The following is a 20,313-nucleotide window of genomic DNA, read 5'->3' on the forward strand; positions in this document are numbered from 1 at the left end:
AAGTCCAGGGGAGGCAGGTCATGACCGGCAAGGTGGCTCTACAAAGCCACAGAGGACCCGAGTTCCGCCAACCTCTGGATGTGCCCCAGTCTTTGTGGTTCAACATGGGTCCCGGGCCCCTGGAATGCTCTCCACATGCCAAGCAAGTGGCATGAAGACAAAGAAGCGGGCAAAGTCTCTTCACCCACTTTACCCAGAGAAGTGGGTAAGGTCTATTTATTTATTTATAGAGACACACAGACAGAGAGGCAGAGACACAGACGGAGGGAGAAGCAGGCTCCACGCAGGGAGCCCGATGCGGGACTTGATCCCGGGTCTCCAGGATCACACCCCAGGCTGCAGGCGGCGCTAAACCGCTACGCCACCGGGGCTGCCGGTAAGGTCCTTTTAAAGAAATTTCCAGAAACTCCACACAGCACTTATTCTGGTCGGCCCTGTGTCTGGCAAAATACCAGGCTCGTGTTATCAAGAATGTCAGGAGAGTGGGCATGCGGCGGGCGACACGAAGCCTCTGCCGTGGATGTCACATAATTAGCTCATCTCGACCTCATGTGGCGTGAATACTGGCTCCACTGCCCAGAGAGCCAAGTGCAGCCCACTGAGGTTCCACACACGTGTGACACTCAGCCTGTGAGTGCCAAGTGTCCATTTCACACTTGGAGCCCCATTGGACCCTGCTCTGTGCCTCTGTGCTTGGCTCTCTCCAGCCCTCTTACTATAGCACTGACCACAGAGGAGTCCAGACGCCCAGTTGTTGTCCACCTTTGAGTCTCTTGCCACTGGGTGGACCTGGCTTTTTTTTTTTTTTCTTATGCAGGGGTGAGTATAGGGGATGGTTTGGCCCACCTATGGTGGCAGAGTACATCTATGGGACGTTGAGGTCAACCGTGGAAGCTCAGGCCTGTGGGGACCATGGCTCTGGAGTGAAGGAGGAGAGGGGTAAGGAAGGGGTCGCCCCCAGGGGCGGAAGAGCTGCTCCCCAGGCAGAGGAACCCCCAGACAAAAACAGTGTGACCTCATCCAGCAACTGGTTACTTATTAGCTCCATTGTTTTCGACATCACCCTTGGCCAGAACTCAAAAGTGGCTTTATTTTGCAAGCTGCTTTGTGTGTGGAGACACATCCGGGCTTGATAATGCTGCAGACCAGGATATTTTGGTTCTTCCTTCTTTAAAGGGAAGATCTTGCTGCCACCCAGCCCTGCCTCTCCCTCCAGATTGGAAACTATGTGACCGTCACGATGTGGTTTCAGTGGGACACCTCGGGCCAGATTTCTGAGCTGAAAGGAACACAGGGCTGCATGGGGGCCAAACAGACACTCTAGACAGCTGGGTATGATGTTTTGTCCTGTCCCTTAGAAAACAAAGCTTAAACTAAGCAAAGAATTGCTTTCAAATCAAATATTTGTTGGCACACAAGTGTGTCCTGTTGGTTAGAAAACATGTTTTTTTGTTTTAAAATTAGATTTCCCTGGAAAGAACAATGGCAAAAATCAAAGGGGACAAGTGTTTGGCGGGGCAGAACAGAACAAACGCCTTTGCCCCAAGACCCTTGAGATTTGGGGAGCGCCGAGCTGCTCCCAGTGCCTGGCTTCGTGGTTTGAGGCAGAGGCCTGGGCTCACGCCTAGCGCAGGGCCCGGCACTTGCCACCTGGGGCCCGCCAAGGCCCTGGTGCAGGGCCTCCAGATAGACGTCTACAACCCGGGTCAGCCTTTGGTCCTGCTGGCTGCCTCACTGTGAGGGTGCCCCGAGGGCCCGACATCGCTGAGATGGCCCTGACTGCATGCGATGCGCCCCCAACATGAGCAGGACTCTGCTGCCCCGCTGCTGCCCCGCTGAGGGCCGGCACCTCCATGCAACTCCAGCTCTGGCCACAGCTGGGGACACCAGACTTGGAACCTTGACCCAGGGCAGCTGTCAGTAGCCTGGCTCGAGAGCGTGACCCGGAGCCCAGGGTCTGTCCCGCCAAACAGATGCTCTCACTTGGGGCTTTTGGATGAAAACACACACAGAGAAGGATCCAGAGAGCAGAGAGAGACACGTGGAGAGCAGACGGTGTGCAGAGGCCACCAGGCCGCGCGAACCACTGGCCGGGTAGCGTGCTCCTGAGGGCAGAGAGGGGAGGGTGCAGATGGGAGGTGGACAGGAAGAGCAAGACCTGAGACACAGCCACAGAGGCCGGGACCCCGGGGACATCCAGAACCATGGCCAGGCCTCCGAGGCTGAGCCCGTGTGCCGAGACAACTGCTCAGGTACAGCATTCACGTGTGCTTCCGGGCACGTGTTCAGGAGTTGGGAGCAGCAGGTGTGTACTTAAAGAAGGATGTATTTTCCCCGGACTTGTAGTCCATTTCCCATCTCTTCCAGGAAGCCCCCCTGACTACCTCTCCACCCATAGACCTCAGTCCTCTCCCTCTTTGGGGTGTCCACAGAACTTGTCCTTGACGGTTCCTAGCCTCCTGTTAGAGCCTAGCTCTTCACCTCCGTGTTCCATCTCCCACCCTCACCACAAGCTCCCTGAAGGCAGGGACTATTCTGGGAGGCGCCTCCACCAGTCCCTGCAGCATTGAGCCAGAGACCCAGAGTGTGGCAGAGGCTCAGTAGGTACTAGTAGGTGGCCTGGAGGCTTTGCCTGCATAGCCCACGATGGGGCCATATCTATAGAAAGCCCCACCTGTGCCCCCAAACAGGGAACACCAGCCCTGATGGCCTCGTACGACAGAGATGAGGGCTCTCTAGGCCTTTGCCCTTGGCCAAACCAGCAGAGTGGCATCAGCCCTGGCCTTAGGACAGGCGACAGGTAGCAGAGCCCAGTTGGTGAGTCTGTTGGTATTGTGGAGAGAGCTAGATGCACAGGCCAGGGCTTGAGGCTGGACCAACTTGGAAAGGTAGAAACTTTTCTCACTTCTCAGAGCCCAGTTGGTACTGCCTGGCCCTTGGCCATTAGCTAGGACAGCCTGTAAAAGAAAGGGCTTTGGGGCTTGCTTTCCATGGGGAGGACAGGGTGGAGATGCTGAGCTCCCTGAGGTGAGCTGGGCCAAGTCCTGTATCTCCGTGTGCCCGGCAGGCAGCACCAGGCCCAGCGTGGAGGAGGTGAGGTTCACTGGGCAGAAGACAGAGATGGGACAGTCAGGGGAGTAGGCCGATCTTTGGGACCTGGAAGGGGTAGAATGGAGGGTGGGGGCTGGGCTGGGCTGGGCTGGAGAAGGGGCCCCGCGGACACTGGGAGGGTGGCTTGGTCAGCACCCCAGGCGGGGGGGCGACTCCAGGGCGGGCCTCGGTGGATGTACCTGTCCTAAAAGGCTGGCCTGCAAAAGAAAGAAGCCATCACTAAGCTACAGGTTAGGAGGGGAGGGGAGGGCTGGCCCCAGGCACCGCAAAGGAAGTTACTGGAACTAAGCAGCCAGTGAGAGGACAGATTGGAAAGGCAGGCTTTGCTTTTTTTTTTTTTTTTTTTTTCAAAAATGTGTTCGTTTATTTGGGAGAGAGAGAGAGAGAGAAAGGAGGGAAGGGCAGAAGGAGAAGGAAGGAGAGAATCTTCAAGCAGACTCTGTGCCAAGTGGGGAGCCCGATGCAGGGCTCCATCCCTCTACCCTATGATCATGATCTTAGCCACAATCAAGAGTTGACACAGCCAACTGAGCCACCTGGGAGCCCCCAGGCTTTGCTATTTTTAATAGTCACACATATGGTCCATAGTAGATGTTCAAAAACTTGCAGGTCCTAATTCTCTCAGCAAGCCCATTTGGTGAGGATTCCTTTTCCCCCTTTACAGATAGGGAAACTGAGGCCCAGAGGAGGCATCCATCTTGCCAAAGCCTAGACATGGGTAGGTGTGGAGGGAAAGGTTTGGATCGGAGTCTTGGGTTCCAAAGTGAAGGTTCTTTCCACCCAGCCCTCAGCCCTGTTGTGGAAATAGCCTCAGCTAGGCTGTAGAGGTGGGGCTGGTGAGCACCTGGGGCCAGCCACCCTCCTTACCTGGCTTAGGAGGAGCAACCAGGCCCACAGACTAATCTGCTCAAGCACCTGGCCAAAGGGACTTGCCAGCTTCCCCAGTACGTCCCCTCCAGTCAGGGCCCCAGGATGTAAAGTCAATGGCCTTTGAAATTTTTGTCTCCTTAATTTGGGGGAAAGGAATGAAAACTGAAAAAGAAAAATAACTGCAAAGCCCCAGTGGCAGGTGCAGGGGTGGCCTAGAAGCCCTCCAGCGACAAGGGGCTGGCGCTGGAGTCTCAAGTTGCTAGGCCGGTCTGCATCTGGCCTGACATAATCCCAGCTATCCAGGCCCATCACTGAGGATGTTGTAGAAGACCCTAGTGGCATGGGTGACTTTGAGAGATAAGGCTTTCTGAATTCTGGGACTCTGGCCATTTCAGGTCCGGGGACCCAGCGTCACTACCCACCATTAGCAGATCTGGGCAGTACCAGAGTGAGTGAGTGTCCACGCTAGAGGGCAGGTAAGGGGCAGTCAGGTTCTGTGTGTGAGAGAGAGATAGGGAGAGAGAGCAGGAGGCTCGGGTAGGGTCCTACGCTGCAGCAGGCCACAGGCCAACACCCGGGACATCCACGAGGTGGGAGGCGGTGGCTGTACCAGAGCCAGGGAGTGATGGGGTTGGAGAGTGGGACCCTGCCATGGGGCTGGGCCTGGCCAACTTCAGCTGAGGAGCCCTCACACTAGCCTCCCACTGCCTGGTGAGGATCTTTTGTCAGCAGCAGCATGGGGACTGGCCAGCGGGCCTGCCACCTGTGTGTGCCCAAGACTTTGCCCCACCCTACATGCCCTGCCCACACACGAATCCAAATTCTTGACTGCCCTGGGCAGCCGTACCTCCCAAGATGAAGTCTACCCTTGAAGATGGTGTGAGTTAGGGTAGGCTGAACAGCTGTCATGCACAGACCCCCAAAAGTCACAGCTTAAACCCTAGAGAAATGTTTTGTTCTCCCATCAAACAGTCAAGGATGGAGGTCCTAGGTGGGCAGGGGCTTGGCTCTCCATGGTCCCTTGGGGATCTCGGTGACCGCAGCTCTGTGACCTTCAGCTGGGTGCCTCAAAGGCTTCCCTGGCCATCCACCCTGGCCAGTGGGAAAAAGGAAAAGTATGGAGGGGGTGCATGGGGAATGTTCAGGGGCGAGAACTGGAACTGGCACAGCTCACTTCTGTTTGCATTCTTTTGCCTAAAAGAGTTGGCCATATCCGACTGCAAGGGGACTGGAAAATGGGGCCTGGCAGGCAGCCCTAGTGCTATGGGGGTGGGAGGGGAGGGCAGGTGCATGCCGGGGAGGGGGAAGGCCTACCCCTGTGTCCCTGCAGTGGGTGGAGTGAAGGTGGGGAAGCCCCAGGCACTGGCATGTGGAGAACAGGCAGGGCTCCAGCCTCCCTGCCCGAGGCTGTGCCATCCTGGGCCAGCCCCGTGCCCCTCCCCTGCCAGGTCAGCTTCCATTTGCTGCCCCACACCCTCTGGGAGCACAGAAGTTTAGTTCTGATCTTCCTTAAATGGGCATGGGTCCATTTTCATTCCGCTCAGAGATTCAGTCCAAAATGAGCACCTGCTTTGTCCTGAAGCCCGTGCCAGTCCCGCAGGTGGTCACAGGGGGCGCTGTGGGGAAAGCGCAAAGAATCAAAGTGAATAAGGGAGGCTGATGCTGAGAGAAGATGCCAGAAAGATGAGCCTAAAAAACACAGAGCAGCAAGGAGGACGCTGTGATTGCAGAGGTCCGGGGGGGCAGGTGAGACGTCACCTGAGGGCTTGGGAGTGTGGGGGTGCCATGGAAAGACGGAGAGCCCATGCTCCTGTCTAAGGGGAGCAGCAGCTACTTAGCAACAGCTGCTTGGCGCCGGGCAGGAATTGGCACCCGCGTGGTCCAGTCTTCTGATTTGTCTAGGGAAGCCAGAAATGCAGGGTGTGTGTCTGTGTCTTGTGTGTGCACGGGTGTGAGGGAATGTGTGTGTGAGAGAAACCGAGAGGGGGGGAGGGAGGGGTTGAGCTTTCAGACATGGCCTGGAGGCTGAGGAGGCTTTGCGGCAGGCAGGATCGAGGCCTGGGCCACCCTGGCACCCTCCGCAAAGAGACGCACCCGGGGACGAGCAGGTATGATTCAGAAGGCTGAGACCCCAGGGACTGGAAGAGTCAAGAGCCCGACGTGTGGCTGAGGGGCCTGGTCACTATACTGAACGGGCCGGCTTCTCTGTCCCAGGTGCCTGTCACGGTTCCTCACTAATTTTCGCAGGAGGCCTCGGAGGCAGCTCTGGTACCCCCCTTTTCACAGCTGCAGAGGCTGCGCGCAGAGAGATGCAGTCGCCGTGCAAGGTCACATAGCTCACGAGCAGCCCGAGGCCGTGCTGAGCCTTTGGGGGTGACGGGGATGGGGACCAGACCCTCTTCAGGGAGGGAAGTGGAACTCAGAGCACTGATTTGCCTCAAGCTACCTAAGGGCGAGGCAGCAGTGGGGCCCAGGCTCTCTGCTGTGGATGCTCGTTTCCTTTCCCTGGTCGCTCGGGCCCCGCTCAGCCTCCAGGGCTCCCTATACAACAGGGCTCATCCCCCCACCTCCCCTGGCTGGGCCTTGTCCCCCCTGGTACAGAGAGACTTTCACGAAGCACATAATCATCTGCTAATTTATCTTCTTGCTAAGCCTGAACTTTGGTCCACCCAGTCTCTGCAGCCGGGCCCACCTGCACCCCGTTTCTGGCAGGATGTGAAGGACCCTACGCCCCGGGAATCGCCCTGAGCTCGGGGCTTCTGCGGATAATTAATGACACGTGCAGCCTAAATTTAGGCAGGTGCGAATCTGCCCAGCGAGGCCTGGGGAAGAGCTTTGTCTGGAGGCAGGGAGCTAGCCTCGGTGGCCTCAGGTAACCCTTCCTAATAGAGACCAGGAGGCCCCGGGTGGCCTTGTAGTCACCACCCTGCACCCCTCAAAAGGGATAGACCTTGAAGTCCCTGCTGGGGTGGAAGGATGCCATGTGCCTTTTCTTTCTTGTGAAGTCAGCATCAGGGCCTCGACTTGTGAAAAAGATTCCTGTTTAGGCTTCCCTAATTTCTTCCTCTAGCCTCCTTCCCTTTCCCCCCCTCTACTCAAACCCACTCTGGATCAGCTGCAGGCAGCCCCTAAACTCACACCCACTGAGGTACAAACGGTTGACAGTGGCTCACAGGCTGCCCTTCCCAGACTCATTTGCATTATGAGAAATGCTATGGTCACTTTACCCAAAAGGATGATGTCTCTGGAATCAGCAACTTGGAATTCTGGAGATCCCCTGAGACATGTTCAAGTCCTATCCTAGTTTTTTGTAATGTCTGTCCTGACAGGACCCCCTTGGCAGGTTATCATTCATCCTTCTTCATAGATCACCAGTTTTCAAAGACTTTGAATTCACTTAAAAAGCAACCTGCCCTAAAAACAACTTTGGATAAAGTTTAACTGTCTTGCTTTCATTATTTAGGGGGGTTGGCATGTCCTAGACATCATTCACAGGGTTTCTGATTGGCAGAACTCTGGGTGAAAGGGACACTCCATACTTGGTGAGGTGTAGTTAGCTATGGGAGGAGCCTCCTTGAGTCTGATGTCTGTGTCGGGAGCAGGGGGATCAAGCAGCTGTGCTTCTGAGCCACCATCCATGGATACACAAGCCCACTTTCCGGGAACCTGGACCATGTTGTTTCAAGAGAACAATGTTGATTAGGTCCCAGGTCAGACCATAAACATTCTCTGAGTCTCAAAGCATTGGTTCTATAGTACTTTGCTCATTCATTCACTCACTCATTCCCAAATACTCAGCTAAGCACCTACCATATATAGTGGTGTACTAATTAGGTTTGGGGTATATTGGTGGCTCAAACAAGACAGAGGATTAGCTCTCTGTTAATTTTATGTGCCAACTTTTCAGACTTATTTTTCCCTCCTTTCCCTTATAATCCCTTTCACTCTTTCTTATATTCCCCGTATGAGGGAAACCATTTGATGACATGACTGCCTTTCTTTTTTTTTTTTTTAAAGATTTATTTATTTATTCAGAGAGAGAGAGACAGAGAGAGAGAGAGAGAGAGGCAAAAACACAGGCAGAGGGAGAAGCAGGCTCCATGCAAGGTGCCCAACATGGGACTCAATCCTGGGTCTCTAGGATCACACCCCAGGCTGCAGGCGGCGCTAAACCGCTGTGCCACGGGGGCTGCCCATGACTGTCTTTCTCCGACTGACTTATTTTACTCAGCATAATTAGAGAGGGAGAAAAACCATGAGGGACTCCTAACTCTGGGAAATGAACAAAGGGTTATGGAAGGGGAGGCAGGCAGGGGGATGGAGTGACTGGGTCACGGGCACTGAGGAGGGCAAGGGTACTTGATGGAATGAGCACTGACTGGGTGTTATACTAGATGTTGGCAAATCGAATTTCAATTAAAAAAATTTATGTGTTGGGATCCCTGGGTGGCGCAGCGGTTTGGCGCCTGCCTTTGGCCCAGGGCGCAATCCTGGTAGACCCGGGATCGAATCCCACATCGGGCTCCCGGTGCATGGAGCCTGCTTCTCCCTCTGCCTGTGTCTCTGCGCCTCTCTCTCTCTCTGTGACTATCATAAATAAATAAAAATTAAAAAAAAAGTTGTGTCAACTTGATTGAGCTAAAGGATGCTCAGAGAGCTGGCAAAACATGAGTTCTGGGTGTGTCTGTGAGGGTGATTCCAGTAGAGATTAGTATTTGATTCAGTAAGACTGTGTGAAGAAGATTGTCCTCACCAATGGAAGCCTATCCACTGAGGCCCCGGATAGAACAAAAAGGTGGACGAAGGGCCCATTTGCTCCCTGTGCAAACTGGGACACCCATTTTCTCCTGCCCTCGGACATGAGCAGTCCTGGTTCTCAGGACTTCAGTCTTGGATTGGGACTTACACCATTGGCTCCCCTGGTTCTCCCACCTTTGGGCTTGGACTGTTACTACATCACCAGCTACCTTGGATGTCCAGCTTGTGGGCAGCAGATTGTGGTACTTCTTGACCTCTATAATCATGTGAGCCACTTCCTTTAATCGATTTCCATGTATATGTGATATATATATCCTATTGGTTCTGTTTCCCTGGAGGATCCTGACAAGTACACTCTGCCTTGCCAAAGCCCCCCTGGTATGTTGCTCAACCCCTCACCCTTGATGCTGGGCATTTCTGGAGTGAAGCCTCTGTTTGCCTGGTTCAAAGGGCAGCCCAACTCACACCTGTACTCCACAGCAGGAGGATGTGAAGGAGGAAGGGCACAGCCAGCAGTCATGCACATTGTGACCACTCACAATACCCCATTGGCCAGAAATTGGGCTCAGGGCCACACCTAGCTGCAAGGGAGGCTGGGAAGTGTGGTGTTTCTTTTGGGTGAACACAGGCCAACCAAACATCGGAGATCTGTCACTTTCAGAGAGAAGGAGAGAACAGATCTCAGGTGACAACTAGTAGGCTTGGACCAAGCTGGTGGATAAAACAGACACGTTCTGGCTCCAAGGGAACGCATAACTGGAGTTGAGATGGATATTACATGACAAACAACCCCAAGAGTTAATGGAGTCCACTATGATGAGGAGTATTCTGGAATGTAGAGGGAGCTCCAATAGGGGATCAGAGCAGGCTTTTCTGAGGGACAGCAGAGCACAGACTGGAAATATGACTGGCTAGGGAAAAGGTGGAGAGGCTGGGGAGCTGTAAGAAGGGTCCACCAGGGAGAGGGAACGGCCAAAGCTAACAACCTGTGGCAGGCAGGAAGGTGGCACTTTGGAGCACTAGCAAGAAAGTGGCTGTGATTGGAGCCCGTGAGTGATGGGAATGGGATAGGGGGTCAGAGGAGTAATGCATATAGGCAGGGCCTTGTAACCCAGGTGGGGTGTTTAGTGACTCTCTTCCCAGGGCAGTGGAAAGCTTCTGGAAGATTTGGTGAAGGGGATGACACAGTTGCACTGCAGTTTCTGGTCATTCCACTGGATTGCCTACTGTGTCCGGAAGTGAGGGTCCTGGATCTCAGCAGAGGTTACAGGGGTGCAGAGGGGAAAGCAGTCCCACTGGCAGTGGAGACAGGGAGTGGATGGAGAGGCTTGCTGGGCTCTCCTATGCACTAGGCATCTTGTGCGAAACCAGAATCACAGATTTTGGATTGGAGAAAATTGAGACAGCATTAGCCCAACTTTTCTGTGGTCCAGGCAAGGAGGCTGAGCACAGAGAGGGAAAGTGGCTCCTCCAGGTCACCCAGTAGGGTGGTGGCAAAGCTGGAGCCAGAGCTGGGTGGTGGCAGGACAAAGGGAGGCCGGTTGGGCTGGGTGGGTTCCCTGGGGACTACCTGACTGAAGCAGCACCAGAAATTTAAATCTGCTAATTAATTTCTAATTCTAGCCCTAAGCCATAAAATCAAACCACACACTGAGCTGCCCACAGTTGCCTGACAGCTGGCCTGTCTGATCCTGGCTGTCTGCTCACAATTGGTATTAGTGGCACCACCAGCAGATTAACATGGTGACTGGGCACCCAACAACTTGATGCCACCAGCTGGGCTCACTAAAGCTGGCAGTCTCCCCCAGCTGCTAAACTGCCCAGACACATTTCCCCAAACTTGGGGTAGAGAACACTCCTGGGTCCAGCACAGAGTAGGTCTTCATTCAGCCACCAAGTGATGCCACTGGTCCAACATGAAATACAGGAAAGGAAGCAGAGAAGCATGGCCAAGAAAGCAGTGCTCAAGATTTCAGGTTAGCACAGGGCTTAAGAATCAGTAAGGCTCGTGGGCAATCATCACCTGAGCCAAAGCCCACACTGTACAGAGGACTGAGTTCAGAGAGGTAGGAACTATACCCAAGGTCACACAGCACGGGGCTAGAGCTCTGACTCCTTCCCTATCTAATGTTTTTCCTGTCATATCACATTAAGGATGTTCCTTTTCTATCATCATTACTAATCTGAGTCTTTCTTTCATGGATTTGTTTGCCTTGTCAACTATCATCTCCTAAGCACCTGCTGAGTGCCAGACACTGTGCTAGGTACTGGGAGGCAGGAAGCAATCACGTGGAAAGGACTAGAAGCATGAACAGAACCATTCACTGAGGTTAGTACAATAGACATCAGTGAATAGGGAGAGGGGAGGAGTGCTGGCAGGGAAGAGAATTCAGAAGGGATGAGCCATCATGTGAGCTGCATTAGATAGGGTTGGAAAACACCACAGTAACAATAATGTAAGCAAGGCCTTCTCTCCCTTGTAAAATTTCATGGCTACTGTGGTGATTTTGATCTGTAAAGATCTCAGGGACCCAGGCTCCTTGCACCCCTGCATCACTATCCCTAGAGAAAAGCCCTGGTCCTCATGGGCCAGGATGGCAACTAGAGCTCCAGCCACCACATCTGCACTCCAGGCAACACTCAAGGACAAAGAGGAAGAAGGCAAACATATGTTCACAAGAACACTTGTTACAAGAATGTTCAGCGTCAAGAACAAGGGCTGAGATTTTACCCAAGAAAGCTAACAAGTAACAGAAGATGCTAGAACCATGGGTCAGAGACAAAGGACTTTATTATTCACAGCACAACAAGCAGCATGAGCATTGGCATATTTGCATCAGGTCCTCTTGTCTCCAAGTCCCAGGGGGGCAATGTGGATGGGCCTGGATAGATGTTGCACATGCAGTGAGATGTATTACAGGAAGGGAACCCCAGGCTTAGGGAACCCAGATCTTTTATAATGGGTAGTAAGCTCATACCTGCCATTTGCTCCCCTGGAGATACTTCATCCTCCAAGACAATTCTCAATAAGTATCCTGGGAAAAATAGTCCCAAACAAAAAACAGCCTGTGCCTCACACACAAGAGGTGGGGAAATTGTTTCCCACTACGTGGCAGCTTTAATTATGATAGCCCCAAAGTAGAGAGAGCCTGGGGTCAATTAACAGGGAAATGGATATCTTCACGTAGTGGACTATTGCTCACCAATAAAAAGAAACTACTGGTAACTGCAATAATTTTGATGATCCTCAAAAACTTTATGCTGACCCAAACACAGCAGATACAAAGGAGTACATACCGTATGAGCCATTTAAACAAAATTACAGAATAGGAAAATCTCAGAGTTGGGAAAAAATCAGAATAGTGGATGTTAGCAATGGGGAGAAGGTCAAGGATTGCCTGGGATGGAGTGTGTGGAAACTTTTCTGGAGTGGTGATTCTTATCTTGATGCATTTGTCAAGACTCACTAAAGGTGCACTTAAAGTTTGTTCATTTCGTGTGGGTGAATATCACATCAGAGTATCATAAACAAATATATACTGATGTATCTAGAGGGAAGTATACTAGTGTCTGCAGTTTACTCTCAAATGAATAAAAAATAGTATTGTTGGGGTGCCTGTGTGGCTCAGTCTGTTAAGCATTTACCTTCAGCTCAGGTCCTAATCCCAGGGTCCTGGGATCAAGCCCTGCATCGAGCTCCCTGATCTGCAGGGAGTCTGCTTCTCCCTTTCCCTCTGCCCTTGTACTCTTTCTCTGTCAAATAAAATCTTAAAAAAAAATTGGGTTGTTAATGGTGAGATAGAAGGATGGATGGATAGATAACATATCAAACATCGCATAGGATGTAAGAGTTGGGTATGTAGGTGTTCACTGAATAATTGTATCAATTTTTCTGTATATTTGAAAAATTTTATGATAAAACGTTGGGTAGAAAAATAAGTGGCAGAGGTCATATGCCAGCTGTCCTTTAGGAAGCTTCCCAGAAGCTACCACATGACATGTCTGCTTTAATCCTATTGGCCTGAATTTAGTCACACGGTCATATCCTGTTGCAAGTTAGGCTGGGAAATGTAGTCTTTGTTCCAAGTAAACTTGGATCTGGGTAATACTTATAATAGAAAGAAGAGAATAGATGCTGGAGATCAATCAGCAGCCCATACAGTGCCTTCGTGTGAATGAGGAAAAGGCACCCCTTCCTCTAGGCACCTGGGCCCCGGGCCCATGCAGCTTGGCCAGCAGCGCCTGGGCTGGCCTCACCCTTCCCTGCCCCCAGGTCACATGTCCCTGAGCAGGCAGGAGCCACACAGCACACACTTCAAGCATGCACCATAAAGTCTGGCAACTTTATTTAAAAAAAAAAAAAAAAAAAAAAAAAAAAAAAGCTGGCTACTTAATTACATGGGTTTCCATTTATCCCAGTAATCCTAGAGAACAAAAATGGATCTGTATCTGTGTTGGTTTGACTTCCAGTAAGAAAGCCACCTTTGAATATCAAGAGACGGTTTGCTGGTTTGCATAGTTTGTGCCTTTGCCTCTGGACCCCTATACATGTGACAAGAGCCCACAGACATTTGGAAAAATGATTTCTTCTTAGAAAAGTAGCCATTTTGTCCTCCTGAGGGCTCGGACTTTGTCTCATGGCGAGCTGCTTGTTTTGTGATGAAACAGTTTCTAGGTGGGTGCTGCTGCCATGGAATAAAGAGCTCACCTGAAAGTCTCTCAAAGAGCAAGCAGATCCTCAGACGTGGAGATGTCACCCCACTAGGGAATGTCCCTTGACAGAGCCACGTGTGCTTCTGCTAGTTCATCAGAGTGGCAAATCCCAGGTCAGACCTCTGCGGGGCCAACAATGTTTAGCATTGTGGGAAATCTATCCTGGTAGCAGAGGCTGCAAGAACTAAGCTGTTTATTTTTTGATGTTTCTGGAACACGCTTGGAGGCAAAAAATGAGATTTTTGAAAATGGACACATTTGATGAGCATTACATAATCCAGGGCAGTCCCTAAGCAGTATTGTCGTCAAACGGCTCCCCTTATCATGCATGTATGATTCATGTCTGGGCTACACATGGAATCGAAGCTGCCTGGAATTTCTGTGGAAGGCCTCAGGTAACCTTATGCTTGACTTGCTTGAGGTCAGAGAGACCAGGTTACTCTGCCCCTTGCTAAGAAGCAGAGCAGGAAGCCCTGAAACATGGAGTGTGTGTATGGGGGGTGGTGGAGCCCAGCAGCCTGTGTAGCCTGAGAACCCCCCTTCCTTCCCCTTTGAGACCTGCTGCCCTAGAAGGAGGGATGGGCCCTCAGAGCTCTTGGAGAGTTCCCCTTCTTGGCCAACCCTTCTGCCATTCACCAAACTGCCTGGGGTGGAAACAAGTGTCATCCTTCACTCGTCTTTCTGGATCAGTCCAGAAACCGACACTTCGACTGTGGCATCAGATAGATAGATCAGACCCATCTAGTGCCAGGTGATTGACATGGCCCCTACCTGGTCTCACAAGTTCTACCTTTGTCTGTCTACAACCTGGTCTCCACACACAATCAGAGTAATTGTTAAGAAAGCCCTACATGAGGTGTCACTCATCTGTTCAGAACGCTCTGCAGGCTTAATAACTCAGCAGAGCCAAGTTGAAACTTTGAACCATGGTCTGTGAGTCCCTTCTCAATCCTGGCTGCCGTTAGAATCACCTGGAACCTCTACAACTCCCAATACCCAGGCTGTCCCCCAGACTCAGTGACTCCCGGGTGCAGCCAGGGCCGAAGCCAGAGCCCACCCCAGCTACTCTGCCTCTGTTCTTCACTCTCCCTTTGCTCCCACACACCAGCCTCACCCACCTTCTCATGCTCTGCCCCAAAGCCACTGCCTCTGCCAGGATGGCCCCCTCACTTCCTTCAGATGTCGGCTCAAACGTCACCTCCTCAGATGGGCCAACCCATCACTTTTTCATCCTGATCCTTTTCCTAAAAGGTGCTCTCAAAAACAGGAGAGCTGGGCATCTCCTATTTTGTCCTGGGGCCTGGAGTCTAGAAGGGTGCAGGCACATAGTAGACACTCAGTTCTAAGTTTCTTGACTGCAGGAAAAATGAGTAAGGATTCTAAGTGTATCTTAGACTAACAGAACTTTGCCATAGAGGCAATTTTCCCCAGTAGAAGGGAGCTGTCTAAATAGCAGGGGGCTAGGACCTACACCACAGTGTTAGGGCTCGGTCAGGGCCTCATCTGACTACCCTGTGAAAGTCTTCATCTCTCTGCCTCTGTTTTTTCAGCTGTACAATGGGAATAACTGGACCTGCTGCTTAGTGTGATCTTGAAGATTAAATGCAGTAATAGAAGTGAGGCTTTTGGCTCCTTTCAAGGCTCCGCAGCGGAATTATCGGTCAGGGGCTTGTCAACTCCAATCCTAAACTCTTAAGAGAGGAGTCAGCTGCTCCGAGAACCTGGCGTTTGTAAAGGCGAGCTCTTCACTGTTCAACCAGGGAAGGCGGCCCGACGGCGACGGGGGTGCGCGGCCCGAAGGTGCACAGGCAGGGCTCCAGGGCCACAGCCCACCGGCCCCCCGCGCGGGTCCGCCTCGCCCGCGCCCCAGGTCAGAGCAGCGGGGCGGGCGCCGCGACCCCGCCCGAGGGCGGCCGAGGGCAAGACCCGGCCCGCGGGGCGGCTTTGTGCGCCGCCTGATTTCCATTTCCCCAGATAAACACGCGGCGGGGGCCGCGACCTCGCTGCATAGCAAATGCCTCGGCTCCCCGCCCCGCGTGGGGCCCGCGAATGAGCTGATTTACTCCTATTTTGCATATTAATTGATCTAAACGCCACCCGTTCTGGGAACAATTAAGAGGCTCTCTGGCGCCCGGGCCGGCGGCGGCCAAGTGGCGGGCGCCCCCTCCGGGCCGCGGGGGGCGCGGGGGCTGCGGGGGCTGCGGGGGGCGTGGGGGCTGCGGGGGCCGCGGGGGCCGCGGGGGCTGCGGGGCCGCGGGGGGCGCGGGGGCTGCGGGGGCTGCGGGGGGTGCGGGGGCGCGGGGGGCGCGGGGGCTGCGGGGCGCGCGGGGGCCGCGGGAGCTGCGGGGCCGCGGGGGGTGCGGGGGCTGCGGGGGGCGCGGGGGCTGCGGGGGACGCGGGGGCCGCGGGAGCTGCGGGGGAGGCAGGGGCAGCGGGGGCGGGCCGGGGGCGGCGGGGGCGACGGGGGCGGCTGGGGGGGCGGGGGCTGCGGGGTCGCGAGGGGCGCGGGGGCTGCGGGGGCTTCGGGGGGCGCGAGGGCTGCGGGGGCGCGGTGGCGGCGGGGGGAGCGGGGGCCGGGCAGGGGGAAGGGGGGGCAGAGGGGGTGGTGGTGGCGCCGGGGCCTCCAGGCTCACCCACGCTGCCCGCGGGCACACGGCGGCCGTTGCGAGGTCGCCGGGCGGTTCCACGCAGAGCCCGCGTGCGCGCCCCCGTCACCCTCCACAGAGACGCCCGAAGCTGCCCAGGGCAAGAGGGAGGGACGGGGGTGCCCACCGGCACCGTCACAGGGCTCTGCCAATGGGTTGCCGTTAAGACTGTTGCTTTTCGGATGAGGTTGAGCGGCTCAGGGGCTGACGGTGGAATCGGCCTCCTGCCCGGTACCGGGCCCACCGCCCTTTCTCTTTCGGATGTGCTGCTGCCAGGGCAGGGGCTCAGCAGCTACACTATTACTTTTTCCAGACCTTTCCACACCCCTTGGTCCGAGCCATGGAGCTGGGACTGCCGTGCTGTGAGTCCACGCAGCTGACATGCCACCCTGCAGCACTGCTGCCATCAGATTGTCTGCAGGCTGGTGGTGGGAGCTCAGACAAGCATCAATAAGACTTGTTGGCATCAATAAGACTCATGTTCCTCACGACACATACCTTCCTCTGTGCCACTCACCCCTCTGCTGGGGCTGGAAACCAAGTAGTGCCCTGTGCCTCTCTTCCCTGACACCATGGCTCTCACCTCAACCCTAGCCACACAGTCCCCAAACACTTTGACTTCTGTCTAGTTCACTGCCTCTGCCATATCCCACCAGAACAGGTACCCAGAATTTTCTTGCTTGCTGCCACTCTGGCCCTGGGGTCTCCTTCACACACGGGTGCTAGAGGGGCAGCCTTTCAAGAGGTGAATCTGATCCAGTCATTGCACGGCTGCATCCCATATCTGTGGCCTCTTTGAAGCCTTCCCTTTGCACTCAGAAAACTATATGCCTTTTTATTCCTCTGTGGGAATCAGCCTCCTTGCTGTCCCTCAGCCTCCCCAAGCATATTCCAAACTTCTTTCGGAAGAGAATATTTAAGAAGAAACCAGAAGGAAGGGATGAGGGAGAACCAGCCAGCTAGTCAGGGGAACAGTGTCTTGGGCAGAGGGAATAGTAAGTGCAAGAGTCCTGAGGCAAAGAAGACCCTGACCACTTCTGGGATGGCCCAAGGCCCTTGGCTTGGGGTGCAAGCCAGCACAGTGACAGGAAAGGATCAGAGATGGGCAGTGGCCAGCTCTGTCAGGTAAGGAGTTGGGATTTTAAGCGGGAGTGTGACCTGGTCTGGTTTACATGTTCATGAGCATTTGTCCACCTGAGTGAGAATCTTGGCACACTTCTTAGTTCCTCCTCCAATAAGAACTCTCTCTCTTTCTCTCCCACACATACACACACACAGACACACCTCCAATTTGTCCTCAAACTCTGTGGATTCAAGCCCCTAATTCCTTCTGGCCAAACCTTTCCTTCCTGTTGCCCTTACCGTGACTTCTTGCCTGAGTGATCTCAACAGCCTAGGAACTGCTTCTGCCACCATGGCCCCTGACCCCACCCCAGCAGCCTTACACTCTGACACTTACCCCTGGACTCTGGGCTCACCAGCCACTACGCCCTTTCACTTGCTCTGGTCACTGGTACTACTGCAGCCCATGTGCCCCATCCTCAGAGCAAAGGACAGTGACACAGTTGACTGACTATTCATGTAGGAATGTAGGAATGAGGGCCTAGTGCTTCCAGACATTTAGACATTTCAGGGGAAGTCTGAAATCCAGATTTGTTGGTTAAATCTCCAGGTTGAAAAATAGTAAATCAAAACTAAAACTGTTTCAACACAGTAGAACCAAACAAATTACATGTGGCAAATCTAGCCTAGGCCTTCCTGTTGGCGTCTACTAGTATGGCATCTAAAAAGAAACCGGACAATCAATTTGTTTTTCAGTCAACAATACACAAGTTGGGACTGCTCACTCTTGTCTGGCCTGGTGTTGAGCAAGAGGCTCAATAGATGATTGTTCCCATATCCCCTGTTTTGTTCTGGCACTTTAAGGATTTCATGATTTCATTTAAATCTTTGATTCATGTGGAATTTATTTTGGTGTAACATGCGAAGTGAAGATCTAAATTAATTTCTTTTACAGATGGGTAGCCAATTGTCCCAGTAATATGGATAAATCCTGTTTTAAAATGCCAACTTGATCATATAGTAACTTACTATATATATTCTGTGACTTCCTATAATTACTGAATTATATGTCTATTCATGGACTCGTACCACAGTTTAATTATTTTAGCTGTGTAATAGATTTAAAATATGTGTAAATGTCTGATAGGGTTATCTCTGCTGTTTACATTTCTTTTTCAAATTTGTCCTGGATAATCATGCTTGTATATTTTTCCATATCAACTTTAAAATCAACTTGTCTGTTTCCATGAGAAACCCTGTTGGTGTTTTCATTGTAATTGTGTTGACGTGTAGATTAACTTAGGGAGAACTGACATCCTTATAATGTTGAATATTTTTACAAGAATGTGGTATAACTTCACATTTGTATCCTTTGGTAGCATTCAAAAAGTGTTTTTTACGTAATATTTTGCACATTTTTAAAAAAAGCTTATTTCTAGGCTGCTTTTGCAAATGGAGTCTTTTATCCATCCTATTTTAGGACCAGTTGTTTTTATATCTGAAAGCTATTGATAATAGAATACTAATTTTGTATGCTGTCACTTAATTCAATTATTTTCTCATTTTCAGTATTTTTTTCAGTTGATTCTTATGGGTTTTCCCAGTACATGGTCAAATCATCTCCAAACAGTGACAGGATACCTCTTCCTCTCCAATTTAACACCTCTTTCTTGTTGCATTGACTGGTCTCCAGAAGAGTGGTGACCATATGGCAGTGTTTCTAGTATCTCCCCCTGGCTTTGGGTTAAAATACATAGCTGTCAATTTAAGGCATTATCCATCTAGTCTAACTTATTAAAGCTTTTTAAAAAAATTAGAAAATATATTGAATTTTATTAAATGATTTTTTAGATCATCACATAATGACGATCAAGAACCAGAATGGCACTAGACTTGTTAACTTCAACCCAGAACACCACATGCCAATAGAGAACTTCAGAATTCTGGAGGAAGATTATTTCCAACCAAGATTTATGCATCCAGCCAAACTGTCAATCAATTATCCAAAAACTGAACTTCCATATGCAGTTTCCAAGGAAGCTACTGGCATACACATTACAACAAAATGAAGGGAGAAAACCAAGAAAGAAGATGGCTTAAGAGCTAGGAAACAAGGAACCAACATAGGAGGTGAAGGGAATTTCTAGGATAATGATGAAAAGAAATTTCAGGACTACAACACAGCCAGAAGAGCAGCTGGACAGAGGTAGGAGCATCAGGACAGAGAAAAATAAAGAGAAAAATAAAATTGACAGGTTACCAAATATGTTTGAATGTATTGCTAGAAATTTAGACATACTTGTGGGAAGAATTAGTGATGTTACTAATTTAATGATATTAGTGATGTTATTGACTTAACTAGTCAAAAACTAATTAAGTGAAAACGGAGACAATTATTAACTCTAGGGAAAACAAAAAACCTACAGAAGACAGCAACTATAACCATTATATCATATTTTATTTAGCTGTGAATAACATATGCAGATATGACAGTGTAAAAACTGAGTATTAATTTAACGACTGTGATATGATTATCCAGGAAGGAAAAGTGTGTGTGGGGGTGGCATCTAGTGGAGTATAAATGGTCTTCTATAGGAGGAAGCCAATAAGTAATATCTTAAAAAATAATGGTCAAGAATGACATTTAGAAATATGAAAATAGGAGTGCCTGGGTGGCTCAGTTGGCTAAGCGTTTGCCTTTGGCTCAGGTCATGATCTCAGGGTCCTGGGATTGAGCCCTGACTCGGGGCTCCCTGCTCAGCAGGGAGTTTGCTTCTCTTTCTGCCCCTCCCCCTGCTTGTGTGTTCTCTCTCTCTCTCTCTGGATCTTTCTCAAATAAATAGAAATAAAATCTTTAAAAAAAAAAAAAAAAAGAAATGTGAAAATAAATGTCAGAAAGAATAGCTTAAGAAGTTGAAAGTAGTTGCCTCTGTGGAGGGGGCTAGGTGGTGAGTGAAAGGGCATGATGCTTCTCATTATCAGCTTCATGGTACCATTTGATTTTTAAAATGTTCTGTGTGGGCAGCCCGGGTGGCTCAGCGGTTTAGCGCCGCCTTCGGCCCAGGGCGTGATCCTGGAGATCCAGGATCAAGTCCCATGTTGGGCTCCCTGCATGGAGCCTGCTTCTCCCTCTGTGTCTCTCATGAATAAATAA

General features: G+C 51.5%; 3 long non-coding RNA genes across 3 annotated transcripts; 2 read left to right on the forward strand and 1 right to left on the reverse strand.

Moving 5' to 3' along the window:
- Positions 1-3,606: 3,606 nt before the first annotated feature.
- Positions 3,607-9,501, reverse strand: LOC144291945 (uncharacterized). Its single transcript, XR_013359486.1, has 3 exons — positions 9,139-9,501; positions 5,548-5,597; positions 3,607-3,819 (listed from the first exon to the last, which is right to left on the reverse strand). It is a non-coding gene; the product is annotated as an uncharacterized LOC144291945 (long non-coding RNA).
- A 122-nt stretch (positions 9,502-9,623) lies between these two features.
- On the forward strand, positions 9,624-15,260 carry LOC144291682 (uncharacterized). The gene is made up of 3 exons (XR_013359072.1): positions 9,624-9,788; positions 10,975-11,068; positions 15,003-15,260. It is a non-coding gene; the product is annotated as an uncharacterized LOC144291682 (long non-coding RNA).
- An 830-nt stretch (positions 15,261-16,090) lies between these two features.
- Positions 16,091-20,032, forward strand: LOC144291681 (uncharacterized). Its single transcript, XR_013359071.1, has 2 exons — positions 16,091-17,222; positions 19,011-20,032. It is a non-coding gene; the product is annotated as an uncharacterized LOC144291681 (long non-coding RNA).
- The last annotated feature ends 281 nt before the right edge of the window (positions 20,033-20,313 follow it).

The sequence above is a fragment of the Canis aureus genome, chromosome 20 (genome assembly GCF_053574225.1).
Source record: "Canis aureus isolate CA01 chromosome 20, VMU_Caureus_v.1.0, whole genome shotgun sequence".
NCBI classification, from domain to species: domain Eukaryota; kingdom Metazoa; phylum Chordata; class Mammalia; order Carnivora; family Canidae; genus Canis; species Canis aureus.